Source organism: Sciurus vulgaris, assembly GCF_902686455.1.
Source record: "Sciurus vulgaris genome assembly, chromosome: 3".
In the NCBI taxonomy this organism is placed as follows: domain Eukaryota; kingdom Metazoa; phylum Chordata; class Mammalia; order Rodentia; family Sciuridae; genus Sciurus; species Sciurus vulgaris.
In genome coordinates, this window is record NC_136463.1 from 89,542,520 (window position 1) to 89,561,863 (window position 19,344).

The window sequence follows — 19,344 nt, forward strand, 5'->3', positions numbered from 1 at the left end:
CTCAAACTTCTTCTATTTACTTAGAACCAGCAGTTAAGCTTTTGCTATTTAACATTATACCTGATTGGCTTGCTTAGGAAACTTTTCAAGCATTTCTAAAGTGTTTGATTATAAGTAGTGTTGGGCCTCCCCCCTTTTAATTTAAATAAGGCTTTCTAGTGGAAACTAATTGGAATTAAAATGGACACAAATTCTATTCAAGTGCTAGTTATTTATTCATTAGATTCCAGCAGGGCCTTTTTTTTGTGTGATATAATGGAGTCCATTAGTGGAAGAGGTAGAGAAATAGTGATCCTGGCTTCTTTTAAGAACATCTCTTTGGCAAGTGGTTCTTATTGCCACATTTCTGAATTAGGGTGGTATTATTTCTAAGCATAATATAATTTAGAGACATTAAATTATGAACTTTTGCAGCTGAACAGACTTTGGAAAAAATTTTCTTTTCACTCAGACCTAATTGGGTCCTTAAAGGCCAACTTTCCTCAATACCTACATTTTCCAAGCCTGTTAAGGAAGGGCAACATGGTTATTTATGTTGTGAAGCTCATGGGATTGATGACCAAGAGCTGACTTCAGAATGATCTTTAGAATCTGAAATGCCAAATGAAGAATGGCCACTGACCCATTTCTGTATTGGCAATGAGGGTAGAATCAAAATAAATGAGCTTTGACTATAGCATGAAGAGCTTAGGTAAGATCTGACAGACCTTCCCCAAGGAACATAGCTTCTTTGACAGTAGAGTAAGTTTCCTTGAGCATTTTTTTGGTGGGTATCAGGGATTGAAGTCAGGGGCACTTGACCACTGGGCCACATCCCCAGCTCTATCTTATATTTTTATTTAGAGACAGAGTCTCACTGAGTTGCTTAGTGCCTTGCTTTTGCTGAGGCTGACTTTGAACTCACTATCCTCCTGCCTCAGCCTCCCCAGCCACTGGAATTACAGGCATGCACCACTATGCTAGGCCCCTTGAGCATTTTTGATGTTGCTGCTGCCCCCTTAGTTCAGGTGGGTGGCCTTCCCTTCACGTGGTTGGGTGTGGGTAATTAATAAGAATTCTTCTGGGCACCAGCAGGAGAAACCTGTTGGAACTTGTTGCAACCAAAGGGAGAATTCACATCAGGGACGGGGAGAGGGTCCAGGAGCCATCTGTATCCTGGGATCCAGGCTCTGGGAACCCCAGAATCCTTTTGACTCCACCTGCTTCCTTCTGCCTGGCTGCTTATTTTCCCTCCCCATCGTATTCTGCTTTCCTTGTCCCAAGGGCAGAATCCTGGGTAAAGGTACCTGCTAGACAAGTCTAAGCTTTCTCTTGTTGTGTCTGCTCCAGTTACCTAGGGAGTGTCCTGTTTGTGCCAACTTGAAATCACCCAGAGGTAGGCACGGTAGGACCTGAAGATATGACTGTAGTCTCAGACCCTACAGTGTTGTAGGCATTTCAGAAATATGTGAGGGCAATCTTCATTGTCATTCATTGAGAGTTGCTATAGCATTTATTGGGTGAAGACCAGGAATGCTGTATTAGATAGCTTTTCATCACTCTGACCAAAATATCTGACAAGAACAACTTAGAGATGGAGAAGTTGATTTGGGGCACATGGCTTCAGAGGCCTCAGTCTTTGTCAGCTCCAAGACAGAAACATCATGGCAGAAGGGAATGGTGGAGGATTGCTGCTCAACTCATGGCAGCTGGAAAGCAGAGAGGGGAAAGGGGGATGGGTGGAGGGAGAGGAAGATGATGGGAACAAGGATAGAATAAACCCAGGACATGACCCCAGTGACCTATTTCTATCCATTTGATGGATTACTCTACTGATCAAATGGATTAACCACTGATGAAGTCAGAGCCCTCTTTATCTAGTCATTGCCTAAAAGCCTTGAACCTTTCTGCACCATACTTTTAACACATTAGCTTTTGGGGTACATTTCAGATCCAAACCATTATAGATGTTAAACATCTTTATGGGAAGAATAGTTTTGTACCACAAGCTGTATGCTACAACTAGATTATCATGGGCAAACAAACCTTAATCTACACTAACTTCCAAATAAACATCATTTTTGCACATTTGAAATAGGCATTGACTTTTCTAGTCAAAGAAGTAAAAGATTGCTCTCTGTTTTGTTGGGGAAGTTACCGTTGGAGATTCATACCACCCATATAGCATTCCCTCACCTGTCACAGTTCATATTTACATTTGCAGCTGCAGCTGATCTTTTTTTTTTTTTTATGTTAAAGTACCAGCATCTAACAGTGCTATTATGTCTGCTAGAGTGATCCTGCCCAACTAATTGCATATTGAAATACATCAGGTTTGTCATAGGTTACTTTTATTTCCATTTAAGTTATTCTTATAGCATTCAGTAGATATGTTTGAAACTGTGTCTAGGTAGTTTATGTAATAATTTGACTTTTGATAGTAAAAGACTATTGGAAGTATGCTATAAGCTAGAGGCTTCAGACACAGTGCTAGGGGGAGATGGTTTGTAGAATAACTTTTCCCTCCTAGTCCAATTCTTCAGCTGAATTACTACTCCTGACATCAAGCATTTAAAAAAAAAACAACCTGTGACCCATACATTGGATGCATCAGTAAAAAGGAATATAGATGTTGGTCCCAGTCATACTGCTCCTCTCCCAGTCACACCTACCTGTGGTAGACTCTCCTGGGTACAAACCTTCTGCTCTCCCACATATGGGTTTAATTGTTCTTTTTGGACAAAGACTTTCTTGTGGGTATCTTCATCATTCTGGAAAAACCATAGGAACAGGAGGCTATATTAGTCCACTTTGTGCTGCTACAATACCTGCAGATTGGTAATGTATAAAGAGGTTTATTTGACTCACATTTCTGGTGGCTGGGAAGTCCAAATAGCATGGTGCCAGCATCTGGTGAGGATCCCCTGAATGCATCAGAACATGGCAGATGGCATCGCATAGCGAGAGCACATGGTGAGAGTGTGTGAGAGAGCTCACATGATGAAAAAGGAAGCAAGAGAGCGTGAGCTGAGAAAGCCAAACTCACTTTATGAGCCAGACTTACACAACCCATTCTCATGGGAACGAATCCAGTCCTATGAAACCTGACCACTCTTTTAAGACAACATTAATCCATTCCCTAGGGTGGAGCATCCTCCACTGATTACCTTTCACTAGGCCCTTCCTGCACTGTCCATTTCTACCACTTGGACACTGGGGGGACAAACCATTGTGAAATCATAGCAAGGATGAAATCAGGTTATCACATGAGTTTCACATGAGCTGCTGTAGCCCACTGTGCAAGCTTCCAGGGGATCTGTGAGCTTTCATGGCAAGTTATTACACTTTGATGTTTACTAACTTCTAGCAGAATTTAACAGGTCCTTCAATTATTGGTTTTTGAACCCAGGGACACTTTACCACTGAGCTACATCCCCAATTCTTTTATTAAGACTGGGTCTCATCAAATTGCTGAGGCTGGCCTTGAATTTGTAATCCTCCTGCCTCAACCTCCCAAGTCACTGGGATTACAGGCATACACCACTGCACCCTGCTGCAATTCTTTCACTTTTAAATATTGGCCTCAAATTACTGCAGTAATTGTGACTTTTTCACCAGTAGGTATCCAATATTTTGATTTCACACTCTACATGGTTAGGAGATATTTTAAAATACCAATACTCATTGCCACTTGGAAATTATGGTGGCTGTTAAACCTGCCGCTAGACAGTGTTATTTAATGTGCTAAGTAAACAAGTACATGTATTACTGTATCACAATTAAAAAATATTTTGGTAACTATTTAAATATAATTGATTTCCTCTGTGATCCTATGTATTTCATGCATTGAAAAAAATCATTCTGTGAAGGGATCCATATGCCTCTTTGGTCTGCGAGGGAGGTTGTGGTATAGAAATTGTAGAGCATTGTGAAGCATTCAGGATACACACAACCCACTGCTCCCCTGTCCCTCCCTGTCATCAGGAGTCCATGTCTTTCTTGGCTTTCCCCAAGGCTGTCAGGTAAGGGTTTGGAGTGGGTATGGGCTTATCTCCAGCTGGCTCCTTTTCTTCTTAGACCTGGTCAACCAGTTGAGCTCTATCTGTGACTCACTCTTCTATCATATTTTGAGGAAGCAAGTTTGTTAGAACATTTCCCCGGCAATGTAGCATTTTCCTAAAAACATACCGATTATCTGAATCCTAACCAGAAGCATGATTTCTGCTTCAGTTTTTCAAGGGGAGAAAGACCAGACGTTGTACAGGAAAATTCCCTGTATACAGACCAACCCTATTTATCTCTTCATACACTTCAAAAAAAAAAGTTACATAATAACCAACACAAGGATAAACATTTCTCTTGTCCAAGAAATGTTTTACAAATGGCTCTGTGTGTGTGAGTGTGTGTAGGGGGTTATGTGTATATATGGCTTATGTAGGGGAGGAATGGTCTCTAAAAATTAGGACTTGGGGTGCAGGTAGACAGTTCTATAGGTATGTACTTATCGTTGCTAATTTTCTACCCAGTGAGTCCAACTTGCAAGGTGCTGTGCTGCAGTTATAACTGGATTTCTGGAGTAGTGTCAGCCCTTTTCTGTTTCTAGAAACGTCTGCTGATAGGAAGTAACTTTGCCACCATTCCTTGCTGCCCTTCAGACATGAAGCCATTGTTGTAATGCCAGAAGCATGTTTTTCTTCTCATACCTTCTAAGTCTGTGTTTAGAGCATGAAAATGCTAAACATTTCCTTTCTAATTCTTTAGAAGTTATGGTAGGCAGGGACCTTCACATATTCAACACTAATAGTTTGGACAACCGGGTGAGATGATAATGGGAAGAATAACTTTTCATTCTTTGTTTCTAAAAATATTATGCTGAAGATTGAGATGAAGCCGTCTCATGTTTTTTCCTTCATTTTTCTATGGACCTGGTTATTGCTCACATTTCTCCTTGAGTACAAGTCACCCCTTAAAAAGTTGGAACAGTCTCATTTTGCTTTATATTGTTACTGTTCCTTTGAGACAAAGAGAACGTATGTGTATTGAACAAGCTTAGCAATGGAGTGACAGCATCTCATCTCTCTCTCTCTCTCTCTCTCTCTCTCTCTCTCTCTCTCTTTGATAAGTGGTAATAACAAAATTCTATTGTTTCCTGAACCACTGATTGATAGTACAGATTCATGTACAAGATTGTGAATATGATTAGGCCTCATTTTTAAAGTGAGGTATCTATGATTTTTTTTTTTTTTTAAACAAGCTATCCTATCATGGGATCTATATGGCTAACTGTTTTTGGCTTTAGAAAGTAAGAAAGTCACCACAGTTAATTAAGAGGTGGTGATGGCACTCACTTCAAAGGACGATTTCACCCTGTGTATTCTGAACCATATTCACTTGGCCTATTTTATAGAGGTTTGATTCAGGTTGAATTTTGATCTGAACCCCATCCTTTGTGGATTGAGTAAATAATTCCAGAAGATCTAGAATGTAGGAATTTAAATATCCATGAAGGAGTCATCTCCAGGTCAGGTGGATAATGAAACTAATGTGCAGCTGCTGGACGCAGGTAGATCTCATTCCTATTTTTTTGACATTATCACAATAAAAAGTGGGAAATATAGGTCCTTTATTCAACTTGACAGGAAAAGATGAGTCCATGATGTATATGGATAAACACTTTCTCCCGAGAGCCGACGGGCATGGAAGCTGGTGTTCTGGGGAACACTAGGTACACTGGGATCAAGCTTTGTGCATACTAATTTCATGCTTGGGACTGTCTTGTAAGCTAGATTTCCTTATTTTCATTGAGTAAACTTGAGGCTGTGTGTGAAGAGTCTTGTCTGCAGTGACTCCTGTAATAAGCAAGGTGACCACATAATTTATCATCCAAACTTCCCTTTGAGAGGAAAAAGTGGTACTGTTAATGTTTATGCTAGGATAACAATCATAAAAAGTGATATAGGATTCTTTGCAAATGAGGTGCAGATTGGGGGTTCAATGCAGGTCTCTGATTCCAAAGCCTGCCTATTCTCCATCGTAGGCTGTTGGCTCAAGCAACCCCATCTACAAATGAATTCTGCCCTTCTGAGGATGAGTCCTGTGCTAGGTGTCGAGCCAAAGAAAAACTCCTCTAGTGCTAAGTAAAAGTTTTTTGGCAAGAGAAACATTTGTTAGAGGTCTTTCATGTTGAAATGCTTTTCCATTCATTTTTTTATAGTGACCGGTTAAGATTCTTTTTTTATTTTTTTATTTTTTTATTATTATTATTTTTTGATTCATTATACACAAATGGGGTACAACTTTCATTTCTCTGGTTGTACACAAAGTAGTCACACCGTTTGTGTGATCATACATGTATGTAGGATAATGATGTTTGTCTCTTTCTATTATCTTTCCTTCCCCCTACGTCTCCCCTGTACACAATCCATCCTTCGTCCATTCTTCCCTGACCCCATTCCCACCCCATTATATTCCATTAGTTTTTTAAAGGAATGAATCTGGCTTAACATTTAGAAGAAAAACAAAGTAAGACTCCTGACGTCTCATATTCAGGGCAAACATCTTCACAGCCAGTGGCTAAGATAGTGATGGTTGTCCCTTGATGTCCAGAGGGCATTGGTTCCAGGACCCAAAATCTGCTGAGGCTCAAGTTTCTTCTGTAAAATAGCATAGTATCTGCAGCAGTCCTACACACATCCTCTCCATGCTTGAAATCATTTCCAGATTACTTATAAAACCTAATACCATGTAATGTTATATAAATAGTTCTTACATGGTATTGTTTGGGGAATACCAACAAGGAAAAAGTCTATGTTTTCAGGACAGAAACTTTTTTTTTTTTTCAGGGGCTGAGGTTTGAACCCATGACTTCATGGATACTAAGCACATGCTTTACTACTGAGCTATACCTCTAGCCCTTTTTCCAAATATTTTCGATGGTGGTTGGTTGAATCCATAGATGTGGAACCCAAGGATTTGGATTGTAGTGAATTCTTCAATAGTAAGATGTGTACATACAAATTTACCACCCATTTTTAGCACTGTGTCCATGGCTGTTATCGTCAAGGCAGATTTGTGTGGTGTAATTATTTCTATGAGATGTTAGTCTAAACAGTCCTAAACCTCAAACAACTGCTTTCCCAGTCTTGCCCCACTCAAGCTTGTGATGAACTTGGTGCTCCTGTGAATGTGACATGTTCATGCGAACACAGCAGAGGCTCAGACTCAAATATTTATGAAGTGTAAGACTCTTATAAATGCCATTAGAACCCAACCATGGAGAGTAATCAAGAGCCTTTTGCAGCACGCCGGGATTTATTTGTTCACAGTGTTATGTTCACTGATTGCCTTCTCAGTCTATGGAAGTGTCCAAGCAGAAGTTTCAGACCAGAGCAATTCTGTAAATGCCACAGCCTGTAAAAATAAAAGTCCTGTTGGAATGCCACTTGTCATCAGTCTGCAGTGCCAAAGTGACAGGCCATTTAGAGGCCACTGCTGGAAAGCTAGAGCAAATAGGTAGATGTGTGAGAGTTACGTACTTGGTTGGACCTTTGGGATCCAGCTTTGAACTAAGAGCTGTTACTTGCCCTTCATTGTGTACCTAGATTAATGTGGGATCTGCCTTTTGAATTTTGGAGTATCTAAAATGTCTGAATCCCAGAGTAGCAAAATGCAACTTTCTGGTGATGAAAAAAAAAAAAAAAAAAAAAAAAAAAAAGCCCTTCCCCTCAGGAGTGAACAGGGGTAACTGAAGGAAGACTGGGCGACTCAGGGATTGCATCTGCCCCCATGCTTTGTTTGAGCATATGCATGTATGCTTCACTTTGTGAAGGGGTAGGCATTTCTCTGGAAAAATGAGAACCCACAGCCACAAAATAGGAAGAAAAACAAAGCTGAACTGGAGGAGAGGCGTGAGAAAGGGAAAGAAGGGGAGAAAAGAAATGGCCTGGGTGGTGAGCCACAGCCATGAAAAGGGGAGACTGCAGGTGCAGAACAGCTGGCTGCTGAGGGTGACAGGAGGCTGCTTGGATTAGGCCACAAGACACCCACCGGGAAGTCAAGAGACCTGGGGGACGATCCCTGTGACTAACTAGCTGGTAAGCCTCTGTCTCTTTTGCCAAAGTGGATGGGTTGGGTCAGATGTTATCCAGTGTGACTTTAAGCTATGAAAGTCTTTGGTGCCAAGCCAATGAACTTTTCTTGAAGGGCTCTCCAGCATGGCTGACTCCATAAACATTTACCAAGGGCTTGTACCTCAGGCACTGGCACAAAGGTGACTACAGCTCCTGACTCCACATCCAGGGTGGGACCCACCGTAAATGCTTCCCATTGCTCCCATTATGGAAGAATAACTAACTCTTAGACAGTAGGAATGATGTACCAGACAGTTTTATGGATCCTTTCTGTCAGTTTACATCTGTTAGCTCTCAATCTTACCAAAAACCCAAAGTCATAGATAGGCCCTGCAGTTCTAATTTTACAGGTGAGGAAACTGAGGCATAGAGGTGAACTAATTTACCCCAGGTTTCATAGCTAACAAGTGATGAAGCCAGGACTTCAACTCAGGGCACCTGTGCAGTTGCTAGGGGAAGCATGTGGTGGTCACATGTTTCTTTCTGCCTACGCTGCTGGACTATTAGCTGAGGACTGTGAGCATGTCTGTCTTGTTAGCTATTTTATTCTGAGAGTCGAGTTCAACAAAACCCTCAGGATGTTTTTATTGAATAGATGGATGGATAGATGGATGAATGGATGGGTGAATGGGTGGATGGACGAGTGAATGGATGGATGGAGAAGATAAACAGGGTCTTCAAAGAGCTTTCAGTCTAAACAGGAACACACACCCATTAAATGCCAGTGTCCGTGAGTTTCATGCAAAAAGGGTGCTCAGTCCGATCCAGGGCATCAGGGAAGGCTTCAACTGAGCTGTGAGATGTGTGCAGAATTTGGCAGTTTCAGCAGAAAGGCATTGCCCACAGAGGGAGTTGTGTGGACTGACTCTAGCACTGCTTTGGGTGGTCAGCATTCCCAGAGCACCTTGTAGATGGGACATGTTAGGGACAGCTTTCCCTAGGAAGGCATTTGGGCTTGATCCAAATCAACAGTGGATGGCAGACACCTGCAAGAGTTTAAGGAGGAGTGTGGCTTGGGCAGATTTGGATTTCTGATGGGTAATCTGGCTACCATATGAAAAAGAGGGCAGTGAATAAGATGGAGCAGAGGGCAGGCTGATGTCTTGGTGAGAGGTCATGGAAAACTCAAGTCGGGAGGGGCAGGGGTGGCAGGCAGGGAGGTGGTGAGAAGAGCAAGGGCAGGATGACTCTTAATTCAGGGCACACTTTGTTCAAGGCACCCTTAGGGTGCTAATGTGTGCATAGGTTTCCCATGTAGGTGCAGGACTGAGCCCAGGGAGGTAAAGACCAGAATACACATGGGTTTAGGCCTTGTCAACGTCAGGTAGCAGTGAAAGCCAGGAGAGTAGATGATATCACCTTGAAAAAGTGTTACCCTGGAAGAGCTAGTCCTTTGAAAAATTGCTGCACTTACAGGCTGAGTTGAAAAGAAGTTCTGGAGGCATGGCCAAAGCAGCCATTCCCGAGCAAGCAGGGCTGTGGGTTTTATGGGACAGGTAATCGTAATCGTGATCGTGGTGATAACCTTTTTGTATCCTCACTGTATGCCTCGCACATTTTGAGCACTTCAGGTACTTAGAATTCTCATTTGCTCTTCATTAAGACCCTTTGAGGTAAGTGGTGTTCTGATTCCCATTTTACAAATATGGAAACTGAGAAGGCACAGAGAGGCTAAGTTACCAATTAACCAAGGTCACATACATCATTTGACCAGAGGCACTGGGAAGATATGGGGTTATTGTTTGAATATGAGGTGTTCCCCCAAAACTTTTGTGTTAATGCAGGACTGTAGAGAGGTGAATGATTATATTATGAGGAGCTGTAATCTAGGCAGTGGATTGATTCATTTGATAGGTGAATAATTTGGTGGGGCATGGCTGGAGGCAATGGGTCATTAAGGGTATAACTTGGGGGTTATATTTTGTCCCTGGCTCCTCACACTCTCTGCGCCCCGGCTGTTATGTAAGAAGGAGCTTTTTCTACCATGCCATGATGTTCTATCTCACTTTGGGCCCAGAGCAATGAATGGATTTGGCTGACCAGGCACTGAATCTCTGAAACGAGGAGCTCTAAATGAACTTCTGAATCTCTCTCTGGTCAGGTATTTTGGTCACAATGATGAAAAGCTGACTAACGCACAGGCCTTCAAGTTTTTATTGCTTTTATCCATCTGGAAATCTTTGAGGACCTTCACAAATTCTATTGAATGAATCAGAGGCTGAGAAGGGAAGGAAGGTGTTGGACCTGCACTGATAAGAGGAAGAAGGGTCAGAGGAAGTATGGGTTTGTTTTTTAAGTGATCAGAGAATTACTCATAGGCAAGACCAGTTCAGAGGGAGATTTTAAAGGCAATAGGCAGGAGGGGGCTGGGTATTTCCAGACAGATGTGACACATGGACTAAAAGCATTGAAGAGAGAGAGAGACTAGAGGAACAAAGTAGGAAGGGCAGAGCTGTTTCAGAATTGGAGAGGGCATTGCTGACTTCACTGATATAAAATGCTCAGGAAAGGTAACTCCACAGACAGGAAGCAGATGAGTGTCATTCCTGGGCCTGGGGAGGAAGACTGCCTATTAGGTTCAGGGTTTCTGTTTAGAGTGATAGAAATGTTTTGGAACTAAATAGAGGGGATGGTTGTTCAACAAGGTGAACATACATGCTACTGAATTGTACACCTTTTTTTTTTTTTTTTTTTTGAGGATGGAATCAAGAGCTGTATGCATACTAGGCACATGCTCTACCATTGGGTTGTACCCTGACCCCACCCCATTGGACACTTGTAATTATGTTATTTGAATTTCACTGCAATTTAGAAAAAAAATTGGAGGAAGCAGAGGTGAGCAGGGACTGAAGTGGGTCCTACCTCTGCCCCTCCTTGCTCCCTATTGTGTAAAGAGCTGTATTTTCACTATTGCCTAGCCCCTGGTATTTTCTGGCTTACTGGAGAGGAAGCAGTGTGAGATTTTGTCCTATCTGCTATGCTGAATGTACAATACATGCTCAGAGAAGGTTGGAATGCAGGAGAGAATAGGGATAGAGTAGCAGTGAGAAAGATCCATTAGCAGGTGGGACCAAGATGGTGCTGGTTCCAAACGTTGGCTGAGGAGAAAAGGAAATGTAACTGACTGAGGACAAGAAAAGCTCCAAATTATTATGCTTAAACACCTAGGGAAGACCAGGCCTCATAACCTGGTCACATTGTTTATGTGGTTACTCTATATTCATTCATATATTTTCATTTTATTTTATTTTTCTGATACTATTGAACTGCCTGAGTGCAGAAGGGAAGGTAGACTGTGAAGCAAAGCCACAATTTATTGCTAAAAGTGGGGATTTTGGTGGGGTGACCAGAGTGGTAAGACAAGGATGTGGAGGAGGAGAAGCCACCAATAGTAAATGGTCCAGGGAGCTGAGAGAATCTGGAGGGGAGAGGCATGGACGATGATAAAATGGAAAGGAGTGATTCCTGACCCTCACAGGTGAAGAGCAGGCCACCAGCATTGGCAGTCTAGGCCGCTCAGGTGGAGGGAAAATAGAAGTCACTGTGCCTAAGTAACTGCATTGTTGCATGTCCAGGACAGTGAGTTCCAAAATTTAGTGCTTGGGTGAGAAGAAAACTTGGATTTTTTTCCCCCTAAAAAGTAAAGTCTTAAATTTTACTCTAATAGTAATACATGTTTTTTATTTTAAAATTAAATTAAAATATATTAGGGTAATGCTTATTTTGGGCTGATGGGGTATATGATCAAAATGGTTTTGAAGGCTACTGGTTTGGGAGGGTGGGAGGGCTTTTGATATCCTTGGGCCCTTGAGAGTGATTTCACATGGGAGACCAGGTCAATGGCTTGTTGAAACAGAAGCCACGAGTCTGCACCACCTATTGGTTGACCAGGTTAAGCGTCCCTTCCAGAAAGGACTTGGGTTTACCCTGGCATGCTTAGCTCTTTCCCAACCATTCTGTGTTGGACCATGGTTTTCAACATTCACAGATGATTTGCCGAATACTCCTGTTCAGAAATTGATGCATAATATCTGGAATCTACTCCAACCTCCCTTATTGTTTTTAAATCAAGCAGTTTGCTTCCCCCACCCCTTCTCACTTCTTGAATATGGATTGATATTTCCCCCTACCCTTCTAGGAAAGTTCTCCCTCACCCCTCCCACCCTTAAGAATTTGAGATAGAATTTTCCTGAGTCTCGAAATTTGACCTGAAAGTAACTAACAAGGTCTGAAGGGAGTTAGGGGCCGGAAAAGGAGCCTGTCCCTGAGCCAAGAGAGCCCTTTTCAATTCTGAATGCTGTTACTGGCCGGGTGCTTCTGGGAGAGTTGCTTAACTGCTCTGACATTCAGTTTCATTTATAAATTGGAGAGATGATTATTGATCTGATAAGGTTGTGGGAAAAATAAAGGAGTTCTGCTGGTTAAAGTCCCTTAAACTTACTAGGACCTAATAATGCCAGTTCTTTCTCCTTCATGACACTCCATGCCTGTATTTCCATTTATGCTCCAGCCCCTTGTACATTAAGGTGGTTAAGGTGGTTTGAGAATATAAGGTAGGTGCTGTGACTTTCTGAGGGGACTGTTTTCATGGTGTCCATGTTCTTGATGGGTCTGGTCTTTTTCATGTGATCTTTTTTCCCCGGGTTCCTTTCCCAACTCTTTATCCTGCTTTGAGGAGGGTTTGGGGCAATCTTAGTTATATTATGGTTTTGGTTAATGTTGAAACAATCATTATTGATGAGTCTCCCCCACTCCATTACATGATTAAATAAGGAACTGATTTCATAGTGGGCAGAAAGTAAAACTAACGCCACTTCCCTCCATCCTGCCCTGTTTCTTTTATCATGACAAAGGGAGTGACTTCTGAGAGTTTTTAGAATGAACATGTTTGAATAGGGTCATTTCAAAAGTCTCTTAGTAGTTATGAGTAAGAACTTTCCTGTTGTTTCTGATGGACATGCAACATTGGGAACCTTCCTAACTTGTCAGAGACACTATGAGGGCCAGTGCCTCCTGGTTTGTTGGATACCGCTGAACTTCTTTGGCCTCTGTGGAGTGGTGACTGCTGTTTTGACTGCCATATATCTGCCTTTTGGGTCTGACAATGCCATTCTCTCTTGCATTTTATTAGAATGTTGTCTTAATCATGAGTGAAAGAAATTTGAGAAGTCATTCTGCAGTCACTAGGAAAGTTTGGCTATGAAGAAAGATAGACTTTTGAGTCACTTAATTCTGACTGTTTCTAGATAAGTGAATGCAGTGGCTCCTCCCCACTCCAGGGAAATATATTATTATTTACTTAAAAATAAATACCTTTCAATTTATAGCTGGAATTTCAACACAAATGTTCATGTCGCTGGGTTCTCTTTCTCTTTCCACACACACTCTGTTTTCCTAAGAAAATGATTTTGTAATGTCAACTGTTTTGAAATTCTTAATCATTTTATTTCTTCATTAGTAAGATGGGATGATGAATGTGAGCATTAGAATCATTTGAGAAAAGAGCCCAGTGCTGTACCCAAAGTATAATTGCCGTTCAGTACATGGTACATGCTATTTTAAATTCAGATTAAGTGGGGGTGGTAAAGCATTCAGGATCTGTTCAGGCAGCATAGCAATATATGAAAAGGAGCCTATTGATTAAACACTTAGAAAGTTTCAAAAATCCCCCTTTTAAATCCTAAGATATCGGCATTTGTGTGATGGATGTCTCCAGGCAGATAAAGCAGTTGAGTCTTTTTAGTGGAAGAAACAGGAATCTTTTCACTTGACATGGCCCTTGAAAAATCTTACTGTAATTAAAACATACAGTGTAGTTAATTTTCAGGAATTGTACATTTTTCATGTCTTGAAAAAATTTTACAGAGTTATTTAAGAAAAAAGGGGGGTAGTCTACTGGAAATTAGCACATGATGAAGATGAAGTTATTAGGTTTTTTCCTTCCCTTCTATTGAAGGTCTTGCACCTGATGGTTGAATCAATGCAGGGATGAATAAGTCCTATAACTCTGTTTTCGCCTCTTCTCTTCTATACCTGAAAGATGTGAACTAAACTAATTAAAATTGGGCCTTTTATTCAGTAATGGGTACAGGCAAAACTAAAGTAGAAGAGTTGTACCTTGGGATCTGAGGGGAATTGGTTCCAGGAACCCTGTAGATGCCAAAATCTGCAACCACTCAAGTCCCTTATACAAAATAGCATAGCATTTGTATATAACCTAGATGTATCCTCCTATGTACTTTAAATCATCTCTAGATGACATATAAGCACAATGCAAATAATTGTTATATAGTATTGTTTGGGGAATAATGATAAGAAAAAAGTCAGTACAATATCCTGAGGGGAATATTTTCAATTTATGCTTGGTTGAATCTGAGGATGTAGTACACACTGATAGAGAGAGACAGCTAGCGGTATTAGAAGTACCTTTACCCTTGTCATCAGTGAATCCATATCACATTACCATTGTTGCAGAGATTTCTAGTATCTTTTTCAGTCATCACTATTTCAAAATGATGCTGCAAATCTGATCCATTTTTGAATCTTGCAACTTGGTGTATTCATATCATGACTTTAAGTATTATGATAACAAGTCTAATTTATTTCCCTTGTAATATTTTGTGTTTTATTTTATGCATTTTGTTTTATTCATTCTTGCATTATTTGCAGGAAATATCCACGGGCCTCACCAGATTGCCAGTGGGGTTCAGGGAATACAAAAGGTTAAGACCCTACTCTGTCACCTGTGATCCAAATTTTATTCTAATATTGTCTTGGTTCTCAATCATATCTGCCCTCTAGGATCATCTGAGAGAGTTTCAGAAATTCCAGTATCCAGATCACACCAAGACCAATTACAGTCATCAGTCACTTAAACACAGGGATGTGTTCTGAGAAGTGTGCCAGCCATTAAGAGATTGTATTGTTGTGTGAACATGATAGAGTGTGCTTCCACAAACCTGAGGGGGCTGGGGATGTGGCTCAGTGGTAGAGCATTTGCCTCGCATGCATAAGGCCCTGCATTCCATCCTCAGACTGCACAAAGCAAAACAAAAACATAAACCTAGTTGGTGTAGGTCAAGCACTTCATGGGGCCTCTTGTTATGATCCAGAGACACTTGTAAACAAGAGATGGATGAGGTTGCTACCAGCAAAACATGTCATATTCTTTTCCAGCAGCTTTCTTTAAATATATATATAATTAGGAGTACACTAAAATAATGATACAAGGTATAGTGTAACAGTAAGTCATTTATCATGATGATGCACTACATACTTTCATAGTTGTATTGCTATACTTTTATATCACTGGCAGGATGATGCTTGTTTATACCAGTACCAAGTGATGTGTTCTACTATACTTACTTTCCAGCTCCATTATGATCTTAGGAGATCACTTGTATATGCAGTCCCTCTTTGATGGAAATGCCCTTACAAGGGGTGTAATTGTAAATGTAATTCTCTGGGGTGGTCCTGGGTACTCTCTGTGTGCAGCTGCGGTTGAGAACCCTTGGTTTAAATTCTCAGATAAATCGGCCTACTGTTGTCTCTTTCTAGTTTCTGATTCTTCAGATAAGAAATTAAGTTTCATGCTCACAATAGAATATTCAGAGAGAAAAGGACAGCTCTGCCATCTTTCTAGAGGTAACTCTTGCTGACAGGTTTTGTGCATACACGTTCCTTATGGGCATATACATGCATACGTCTACCCATGATGGGATTATCCTGTGCAGGTTGTACCATGCGGGCACCTGCATATATATTTTTTTATTTATAGCCTAGAGAGCTTTCATGAATGATTTATGATCAAGTTGACCCTTAAAATTAAAATTCTCTTTGATGTTTTTGATTTGTCTAATACTGGGGATCCTAATTCCTCTAGGCTCAGTTCAGAAGTAACTTGCAAAACATGGATCCTTATTTCTCTCTTTAAAGGAAAGGCGCCATGGAGGAGTCAGAAGAACCTTGGAGTCAGATCAGTCTGGGGTGTGGGACTCTAGCAATTGGTCTTCCAAGTAAACTTCTTTGAATTTGTGTGCTGATCTGTCAGGTAGAGTTAAGGAATGCTTCCTTGGGGTGGTTGTGCAGTGTATCCAAGGTCAACCACAGGTAGTTATTATCTTTATCCTCCTTGATGATTGTATTCCCTAAAGGATCTTGAAATATCCCATGGGCCCCTCAGAGATTTTTTTGTTGTTATTGTTGTTTTTCTTTTTTCCCTTCCTATTAGTAACCAGGTGGTAGGAAGTAAGGGAAAGCAAAGAAAGAGAAATGATGTGTTCCTCTGTGCACGTACTATAAGCAGAGTTTAGAGGTCCTAAATCCATGCCTTGGAATTGCTATCCTCATCTCCCTGAATTTAAATTTGAGTTGAAGTCCTCATGGATTTTAGCCTTTTGACTCTTCTGAGCCCAGTACTTATACAGTTAATAAACTTAGAAATGCCCCCCTTGCTTATAGATCCACATTTGTGCATTTAATCTTACTTGCAAAAGCAATAATGATAAAAATGAGATTCAATGTCAGAGCTTTCAGTCAGAAGCAGAATTCACCCTGACAGTTTGAATGGTGACTAATGAAAAACCTAGTTTACAGGGGTGCTGGCCCAATGAGGAATTGGCCAACACACCCTAACTCACCACTGTGGGAAACTTATAGCAGCTCCAAGGCCAAGGGGCAAAGGAAGGAAGTCCAATAGCTAAAGCCTAGTGAGATCCAGAACCAGGAAGGAGGCGCTGCCCTGCAGGAGTCAGGTAAGCATGGTGCCCAGAGATGTGACTCCGAAGGAAAAAGAAAGACCTGGCAAGAAATGCCTTGACCTTGTTCTTCCTTCCTCCAGTTCCCCACTGGGTCTCTGGTTGGCTGAACTAATGGGAAGCTAGCAGGCAGGGGAGCCCAGGTGTTGGAGACTAAACAGAATAACCAGGTAGTTGGCAGAGAGACCGTCAACTGTCAGGACTGTGAGAGGTGCCTGGCAAGGGCTGAGTTGGATGGCTTGCATTTCCTCTATCTTGTCTCCTAGGATTTGGATGGTCACTGTTCACTCAATCTTAAAGAAGCATGAGCAAGACTTGAGGTAAATAAGGAGGAATTTTTATCAGATACCAAAAAGCAAAACCTCCACATCCTGATATGAGTTTTGCCAAGCTCTGACTCTCCGGGTTCCCTGTAGAGAAGTTCTCCATGTGGATGGTCATCTGGTTTCCCCACCCTTCACCCAGAAGCTAGATCGTAGACTACACTGATGCTGGATTCTCTTCATTGGCTGCTCTACAGGTTGGGCTTTTGAGAGCTCGAGGGACAAGTGGGTCATTCCTATAATTTGAGTCTTTGAGTGCGTTTCAGAGTGAGAAAATGCATAATCCAGGATTAGCAATACCATAGAGAATTTTCAATGGTTACATTAAGAATTGAGTATTTCTCAACACAAAGAAACATAATACAATGTAATCATGCTTTTCACAATATACACAATATAGCTATAGGAATTACACACATAGAGAGCCATAGGACACTTGAGGTGGTATGACCTGGTAATGGGATATACCTTCAAATTTATTTGACAGACATTTTCTGCTTTCAGTTCCATGGTTTTATGTATCTCTGAGCAGTTCTGTAACTCCAGTGGGAGAAAATCTCAGAAGTCTGAATCTGAAGCAGTTTGAGATGGACTTTTGCCAAATCTATACCTCATCTCTTCATGTTCTAGATATAGGTTGAGTATCTCTGGTCTGAAAATTCAAAATGAAAAATACTCCAAAATCTGAAACTTTTTGAGTGTCAACATGATGCCATCACTGGAAAACTACATACCTGATCTCATAGGACAGGTCACAGTCAGAATGCAGGCATGCTAAAAATATTGTTTAAAATTACCTTCAGGATATGTGTAGGAGGTATATATGAAGCCTAAATGAATTTTGTTTAGATATGGTCTTTATCCTAAAGATATGAAATCTAGAAAAATCCAAAGTCTTAGATAATTCTAGTCCCTAGCATTTTGGATAAGGGGCATCACACTTGTGAACTTTGTTTCCTGTTGACTCCACTTTCTCAGACCCAGGTTTGGGAAGATTCAAGGTCGGGATATGTCTGCATTTTGCATAGTTACAAAGCCAGTCAGGTATGAAAGGTTATACCTTTCGGGGACCTGTTGTTGAGCAGAGTGTCTGCCTCACTCCTCAAGTGACACTGTCACCAAATGTTGATCCTTTTAGGTCACTGTTAGTCATTATAGATGTCACCAAAGGAAAAGAAAGGAAGTATATCAGTTAGCTTTTTGTTGCTGTGACAAAATATCTGAGAAAATTAACTAAAAAGGAGGAAAGGTTTTTCTTGGCTCATGGTTTCAGAGGTTTCAGTTCATGGTCAGTAGACTTCATTGCTTTTGGGCCTGCGGCCAGGCAAGGACCATGCAGTGAAGCAAAGCTACTTACCTCTTGGCAGCAGAAAGTAAAGAAAGGAAGAGACAGGAGTCCCAATGTCACTTTCAAGGGCATACCTCCAGTGAACTAACTTCCTTCTATAAGTCTCCACATCCTAAAGATTCTACCAGCTCCCAATTGTGCCTCTGGCTGGGGAACCAAACCTTTAGCTGTGGCTTTGAGGTGACATTTAAGATCCAAACCATATCAGGAGGTAAATATAAAATTAATGTCTTTTTAATATTTTAAAAATAATGAGCTGCTTGTTGAAAAATTTGAGACTTAACTGATAAAGAGGGTGAAATGTGCTTTTTTCCAAGATACACACAGATATGATTGAGTCTATCTTCTTTGTTTTAAATGTCTGAATAATTCTCTGACTTGAGCAGTATATCAGTAGTGCACTCATAAAATAGGGCAGCACTTTGTCAACCTCAGATGACCAAAAGAGGACCAAAGAAGCTTGTTAAAAAGGTAGATCTCTGGGCACTCACCCTCCAGGCTTGAAGTCCTCACTTTTAACCAATCCCCCAAGTGATTCAAGAGACACAGCTTAGAAGCACTGCAACATGGGAATATTGATCCCCTTAAACTTTTTTTTAAGATGCTGAGGCTTGATCCGGAGACCTTTGGTCTTTTTCTTTTCTTTTTCTCCCCCTCTTAAATCAGTGCTATAAAATTCCTCTGGATCATCTTCTCAACTAACTGTTTTGACCTCTGTGCTTTAGGCAGCCTGTCACCAGCAAGACAGGCTGGTGCACAAGAAATTATTTCTGTGGGAGGGTTCTTGATGACATGTGGTGGGAGATGCT

The 19,344-nt window shown here is 41.1% G+C and overlaps 1 protein-coding gene across 7 annotated transcripts in view; it reads left to right on the plus strand.

Annotated features, from left to right (window-relative positions):
• The window catches only part of MGAT5 (alpha-1,6-mannosylglycoprotein 6-beta-N-acetylglucosaminyltransferase), a 328,573-nt gene that overhangs the window by 11,057 nt on the left and 298,172 nt on the right, over nt 1-19,344 (plus strand). The window contains exon 2 of one of the 7 annotated variants that reach the window (XM_079135630.1): nt 15,666-15,752. The exons of the other annotated variants lie outside the window; for them this stretch is intronic. The gene's annotated coding sequence lies outside the window, so the exon portion shown is untranslated. The remainder of the gene's footprint in view (nt 1-15,665; nt 15,753-19,344) is intronic. 7 annotated transcript variants of the gene reach the window in all.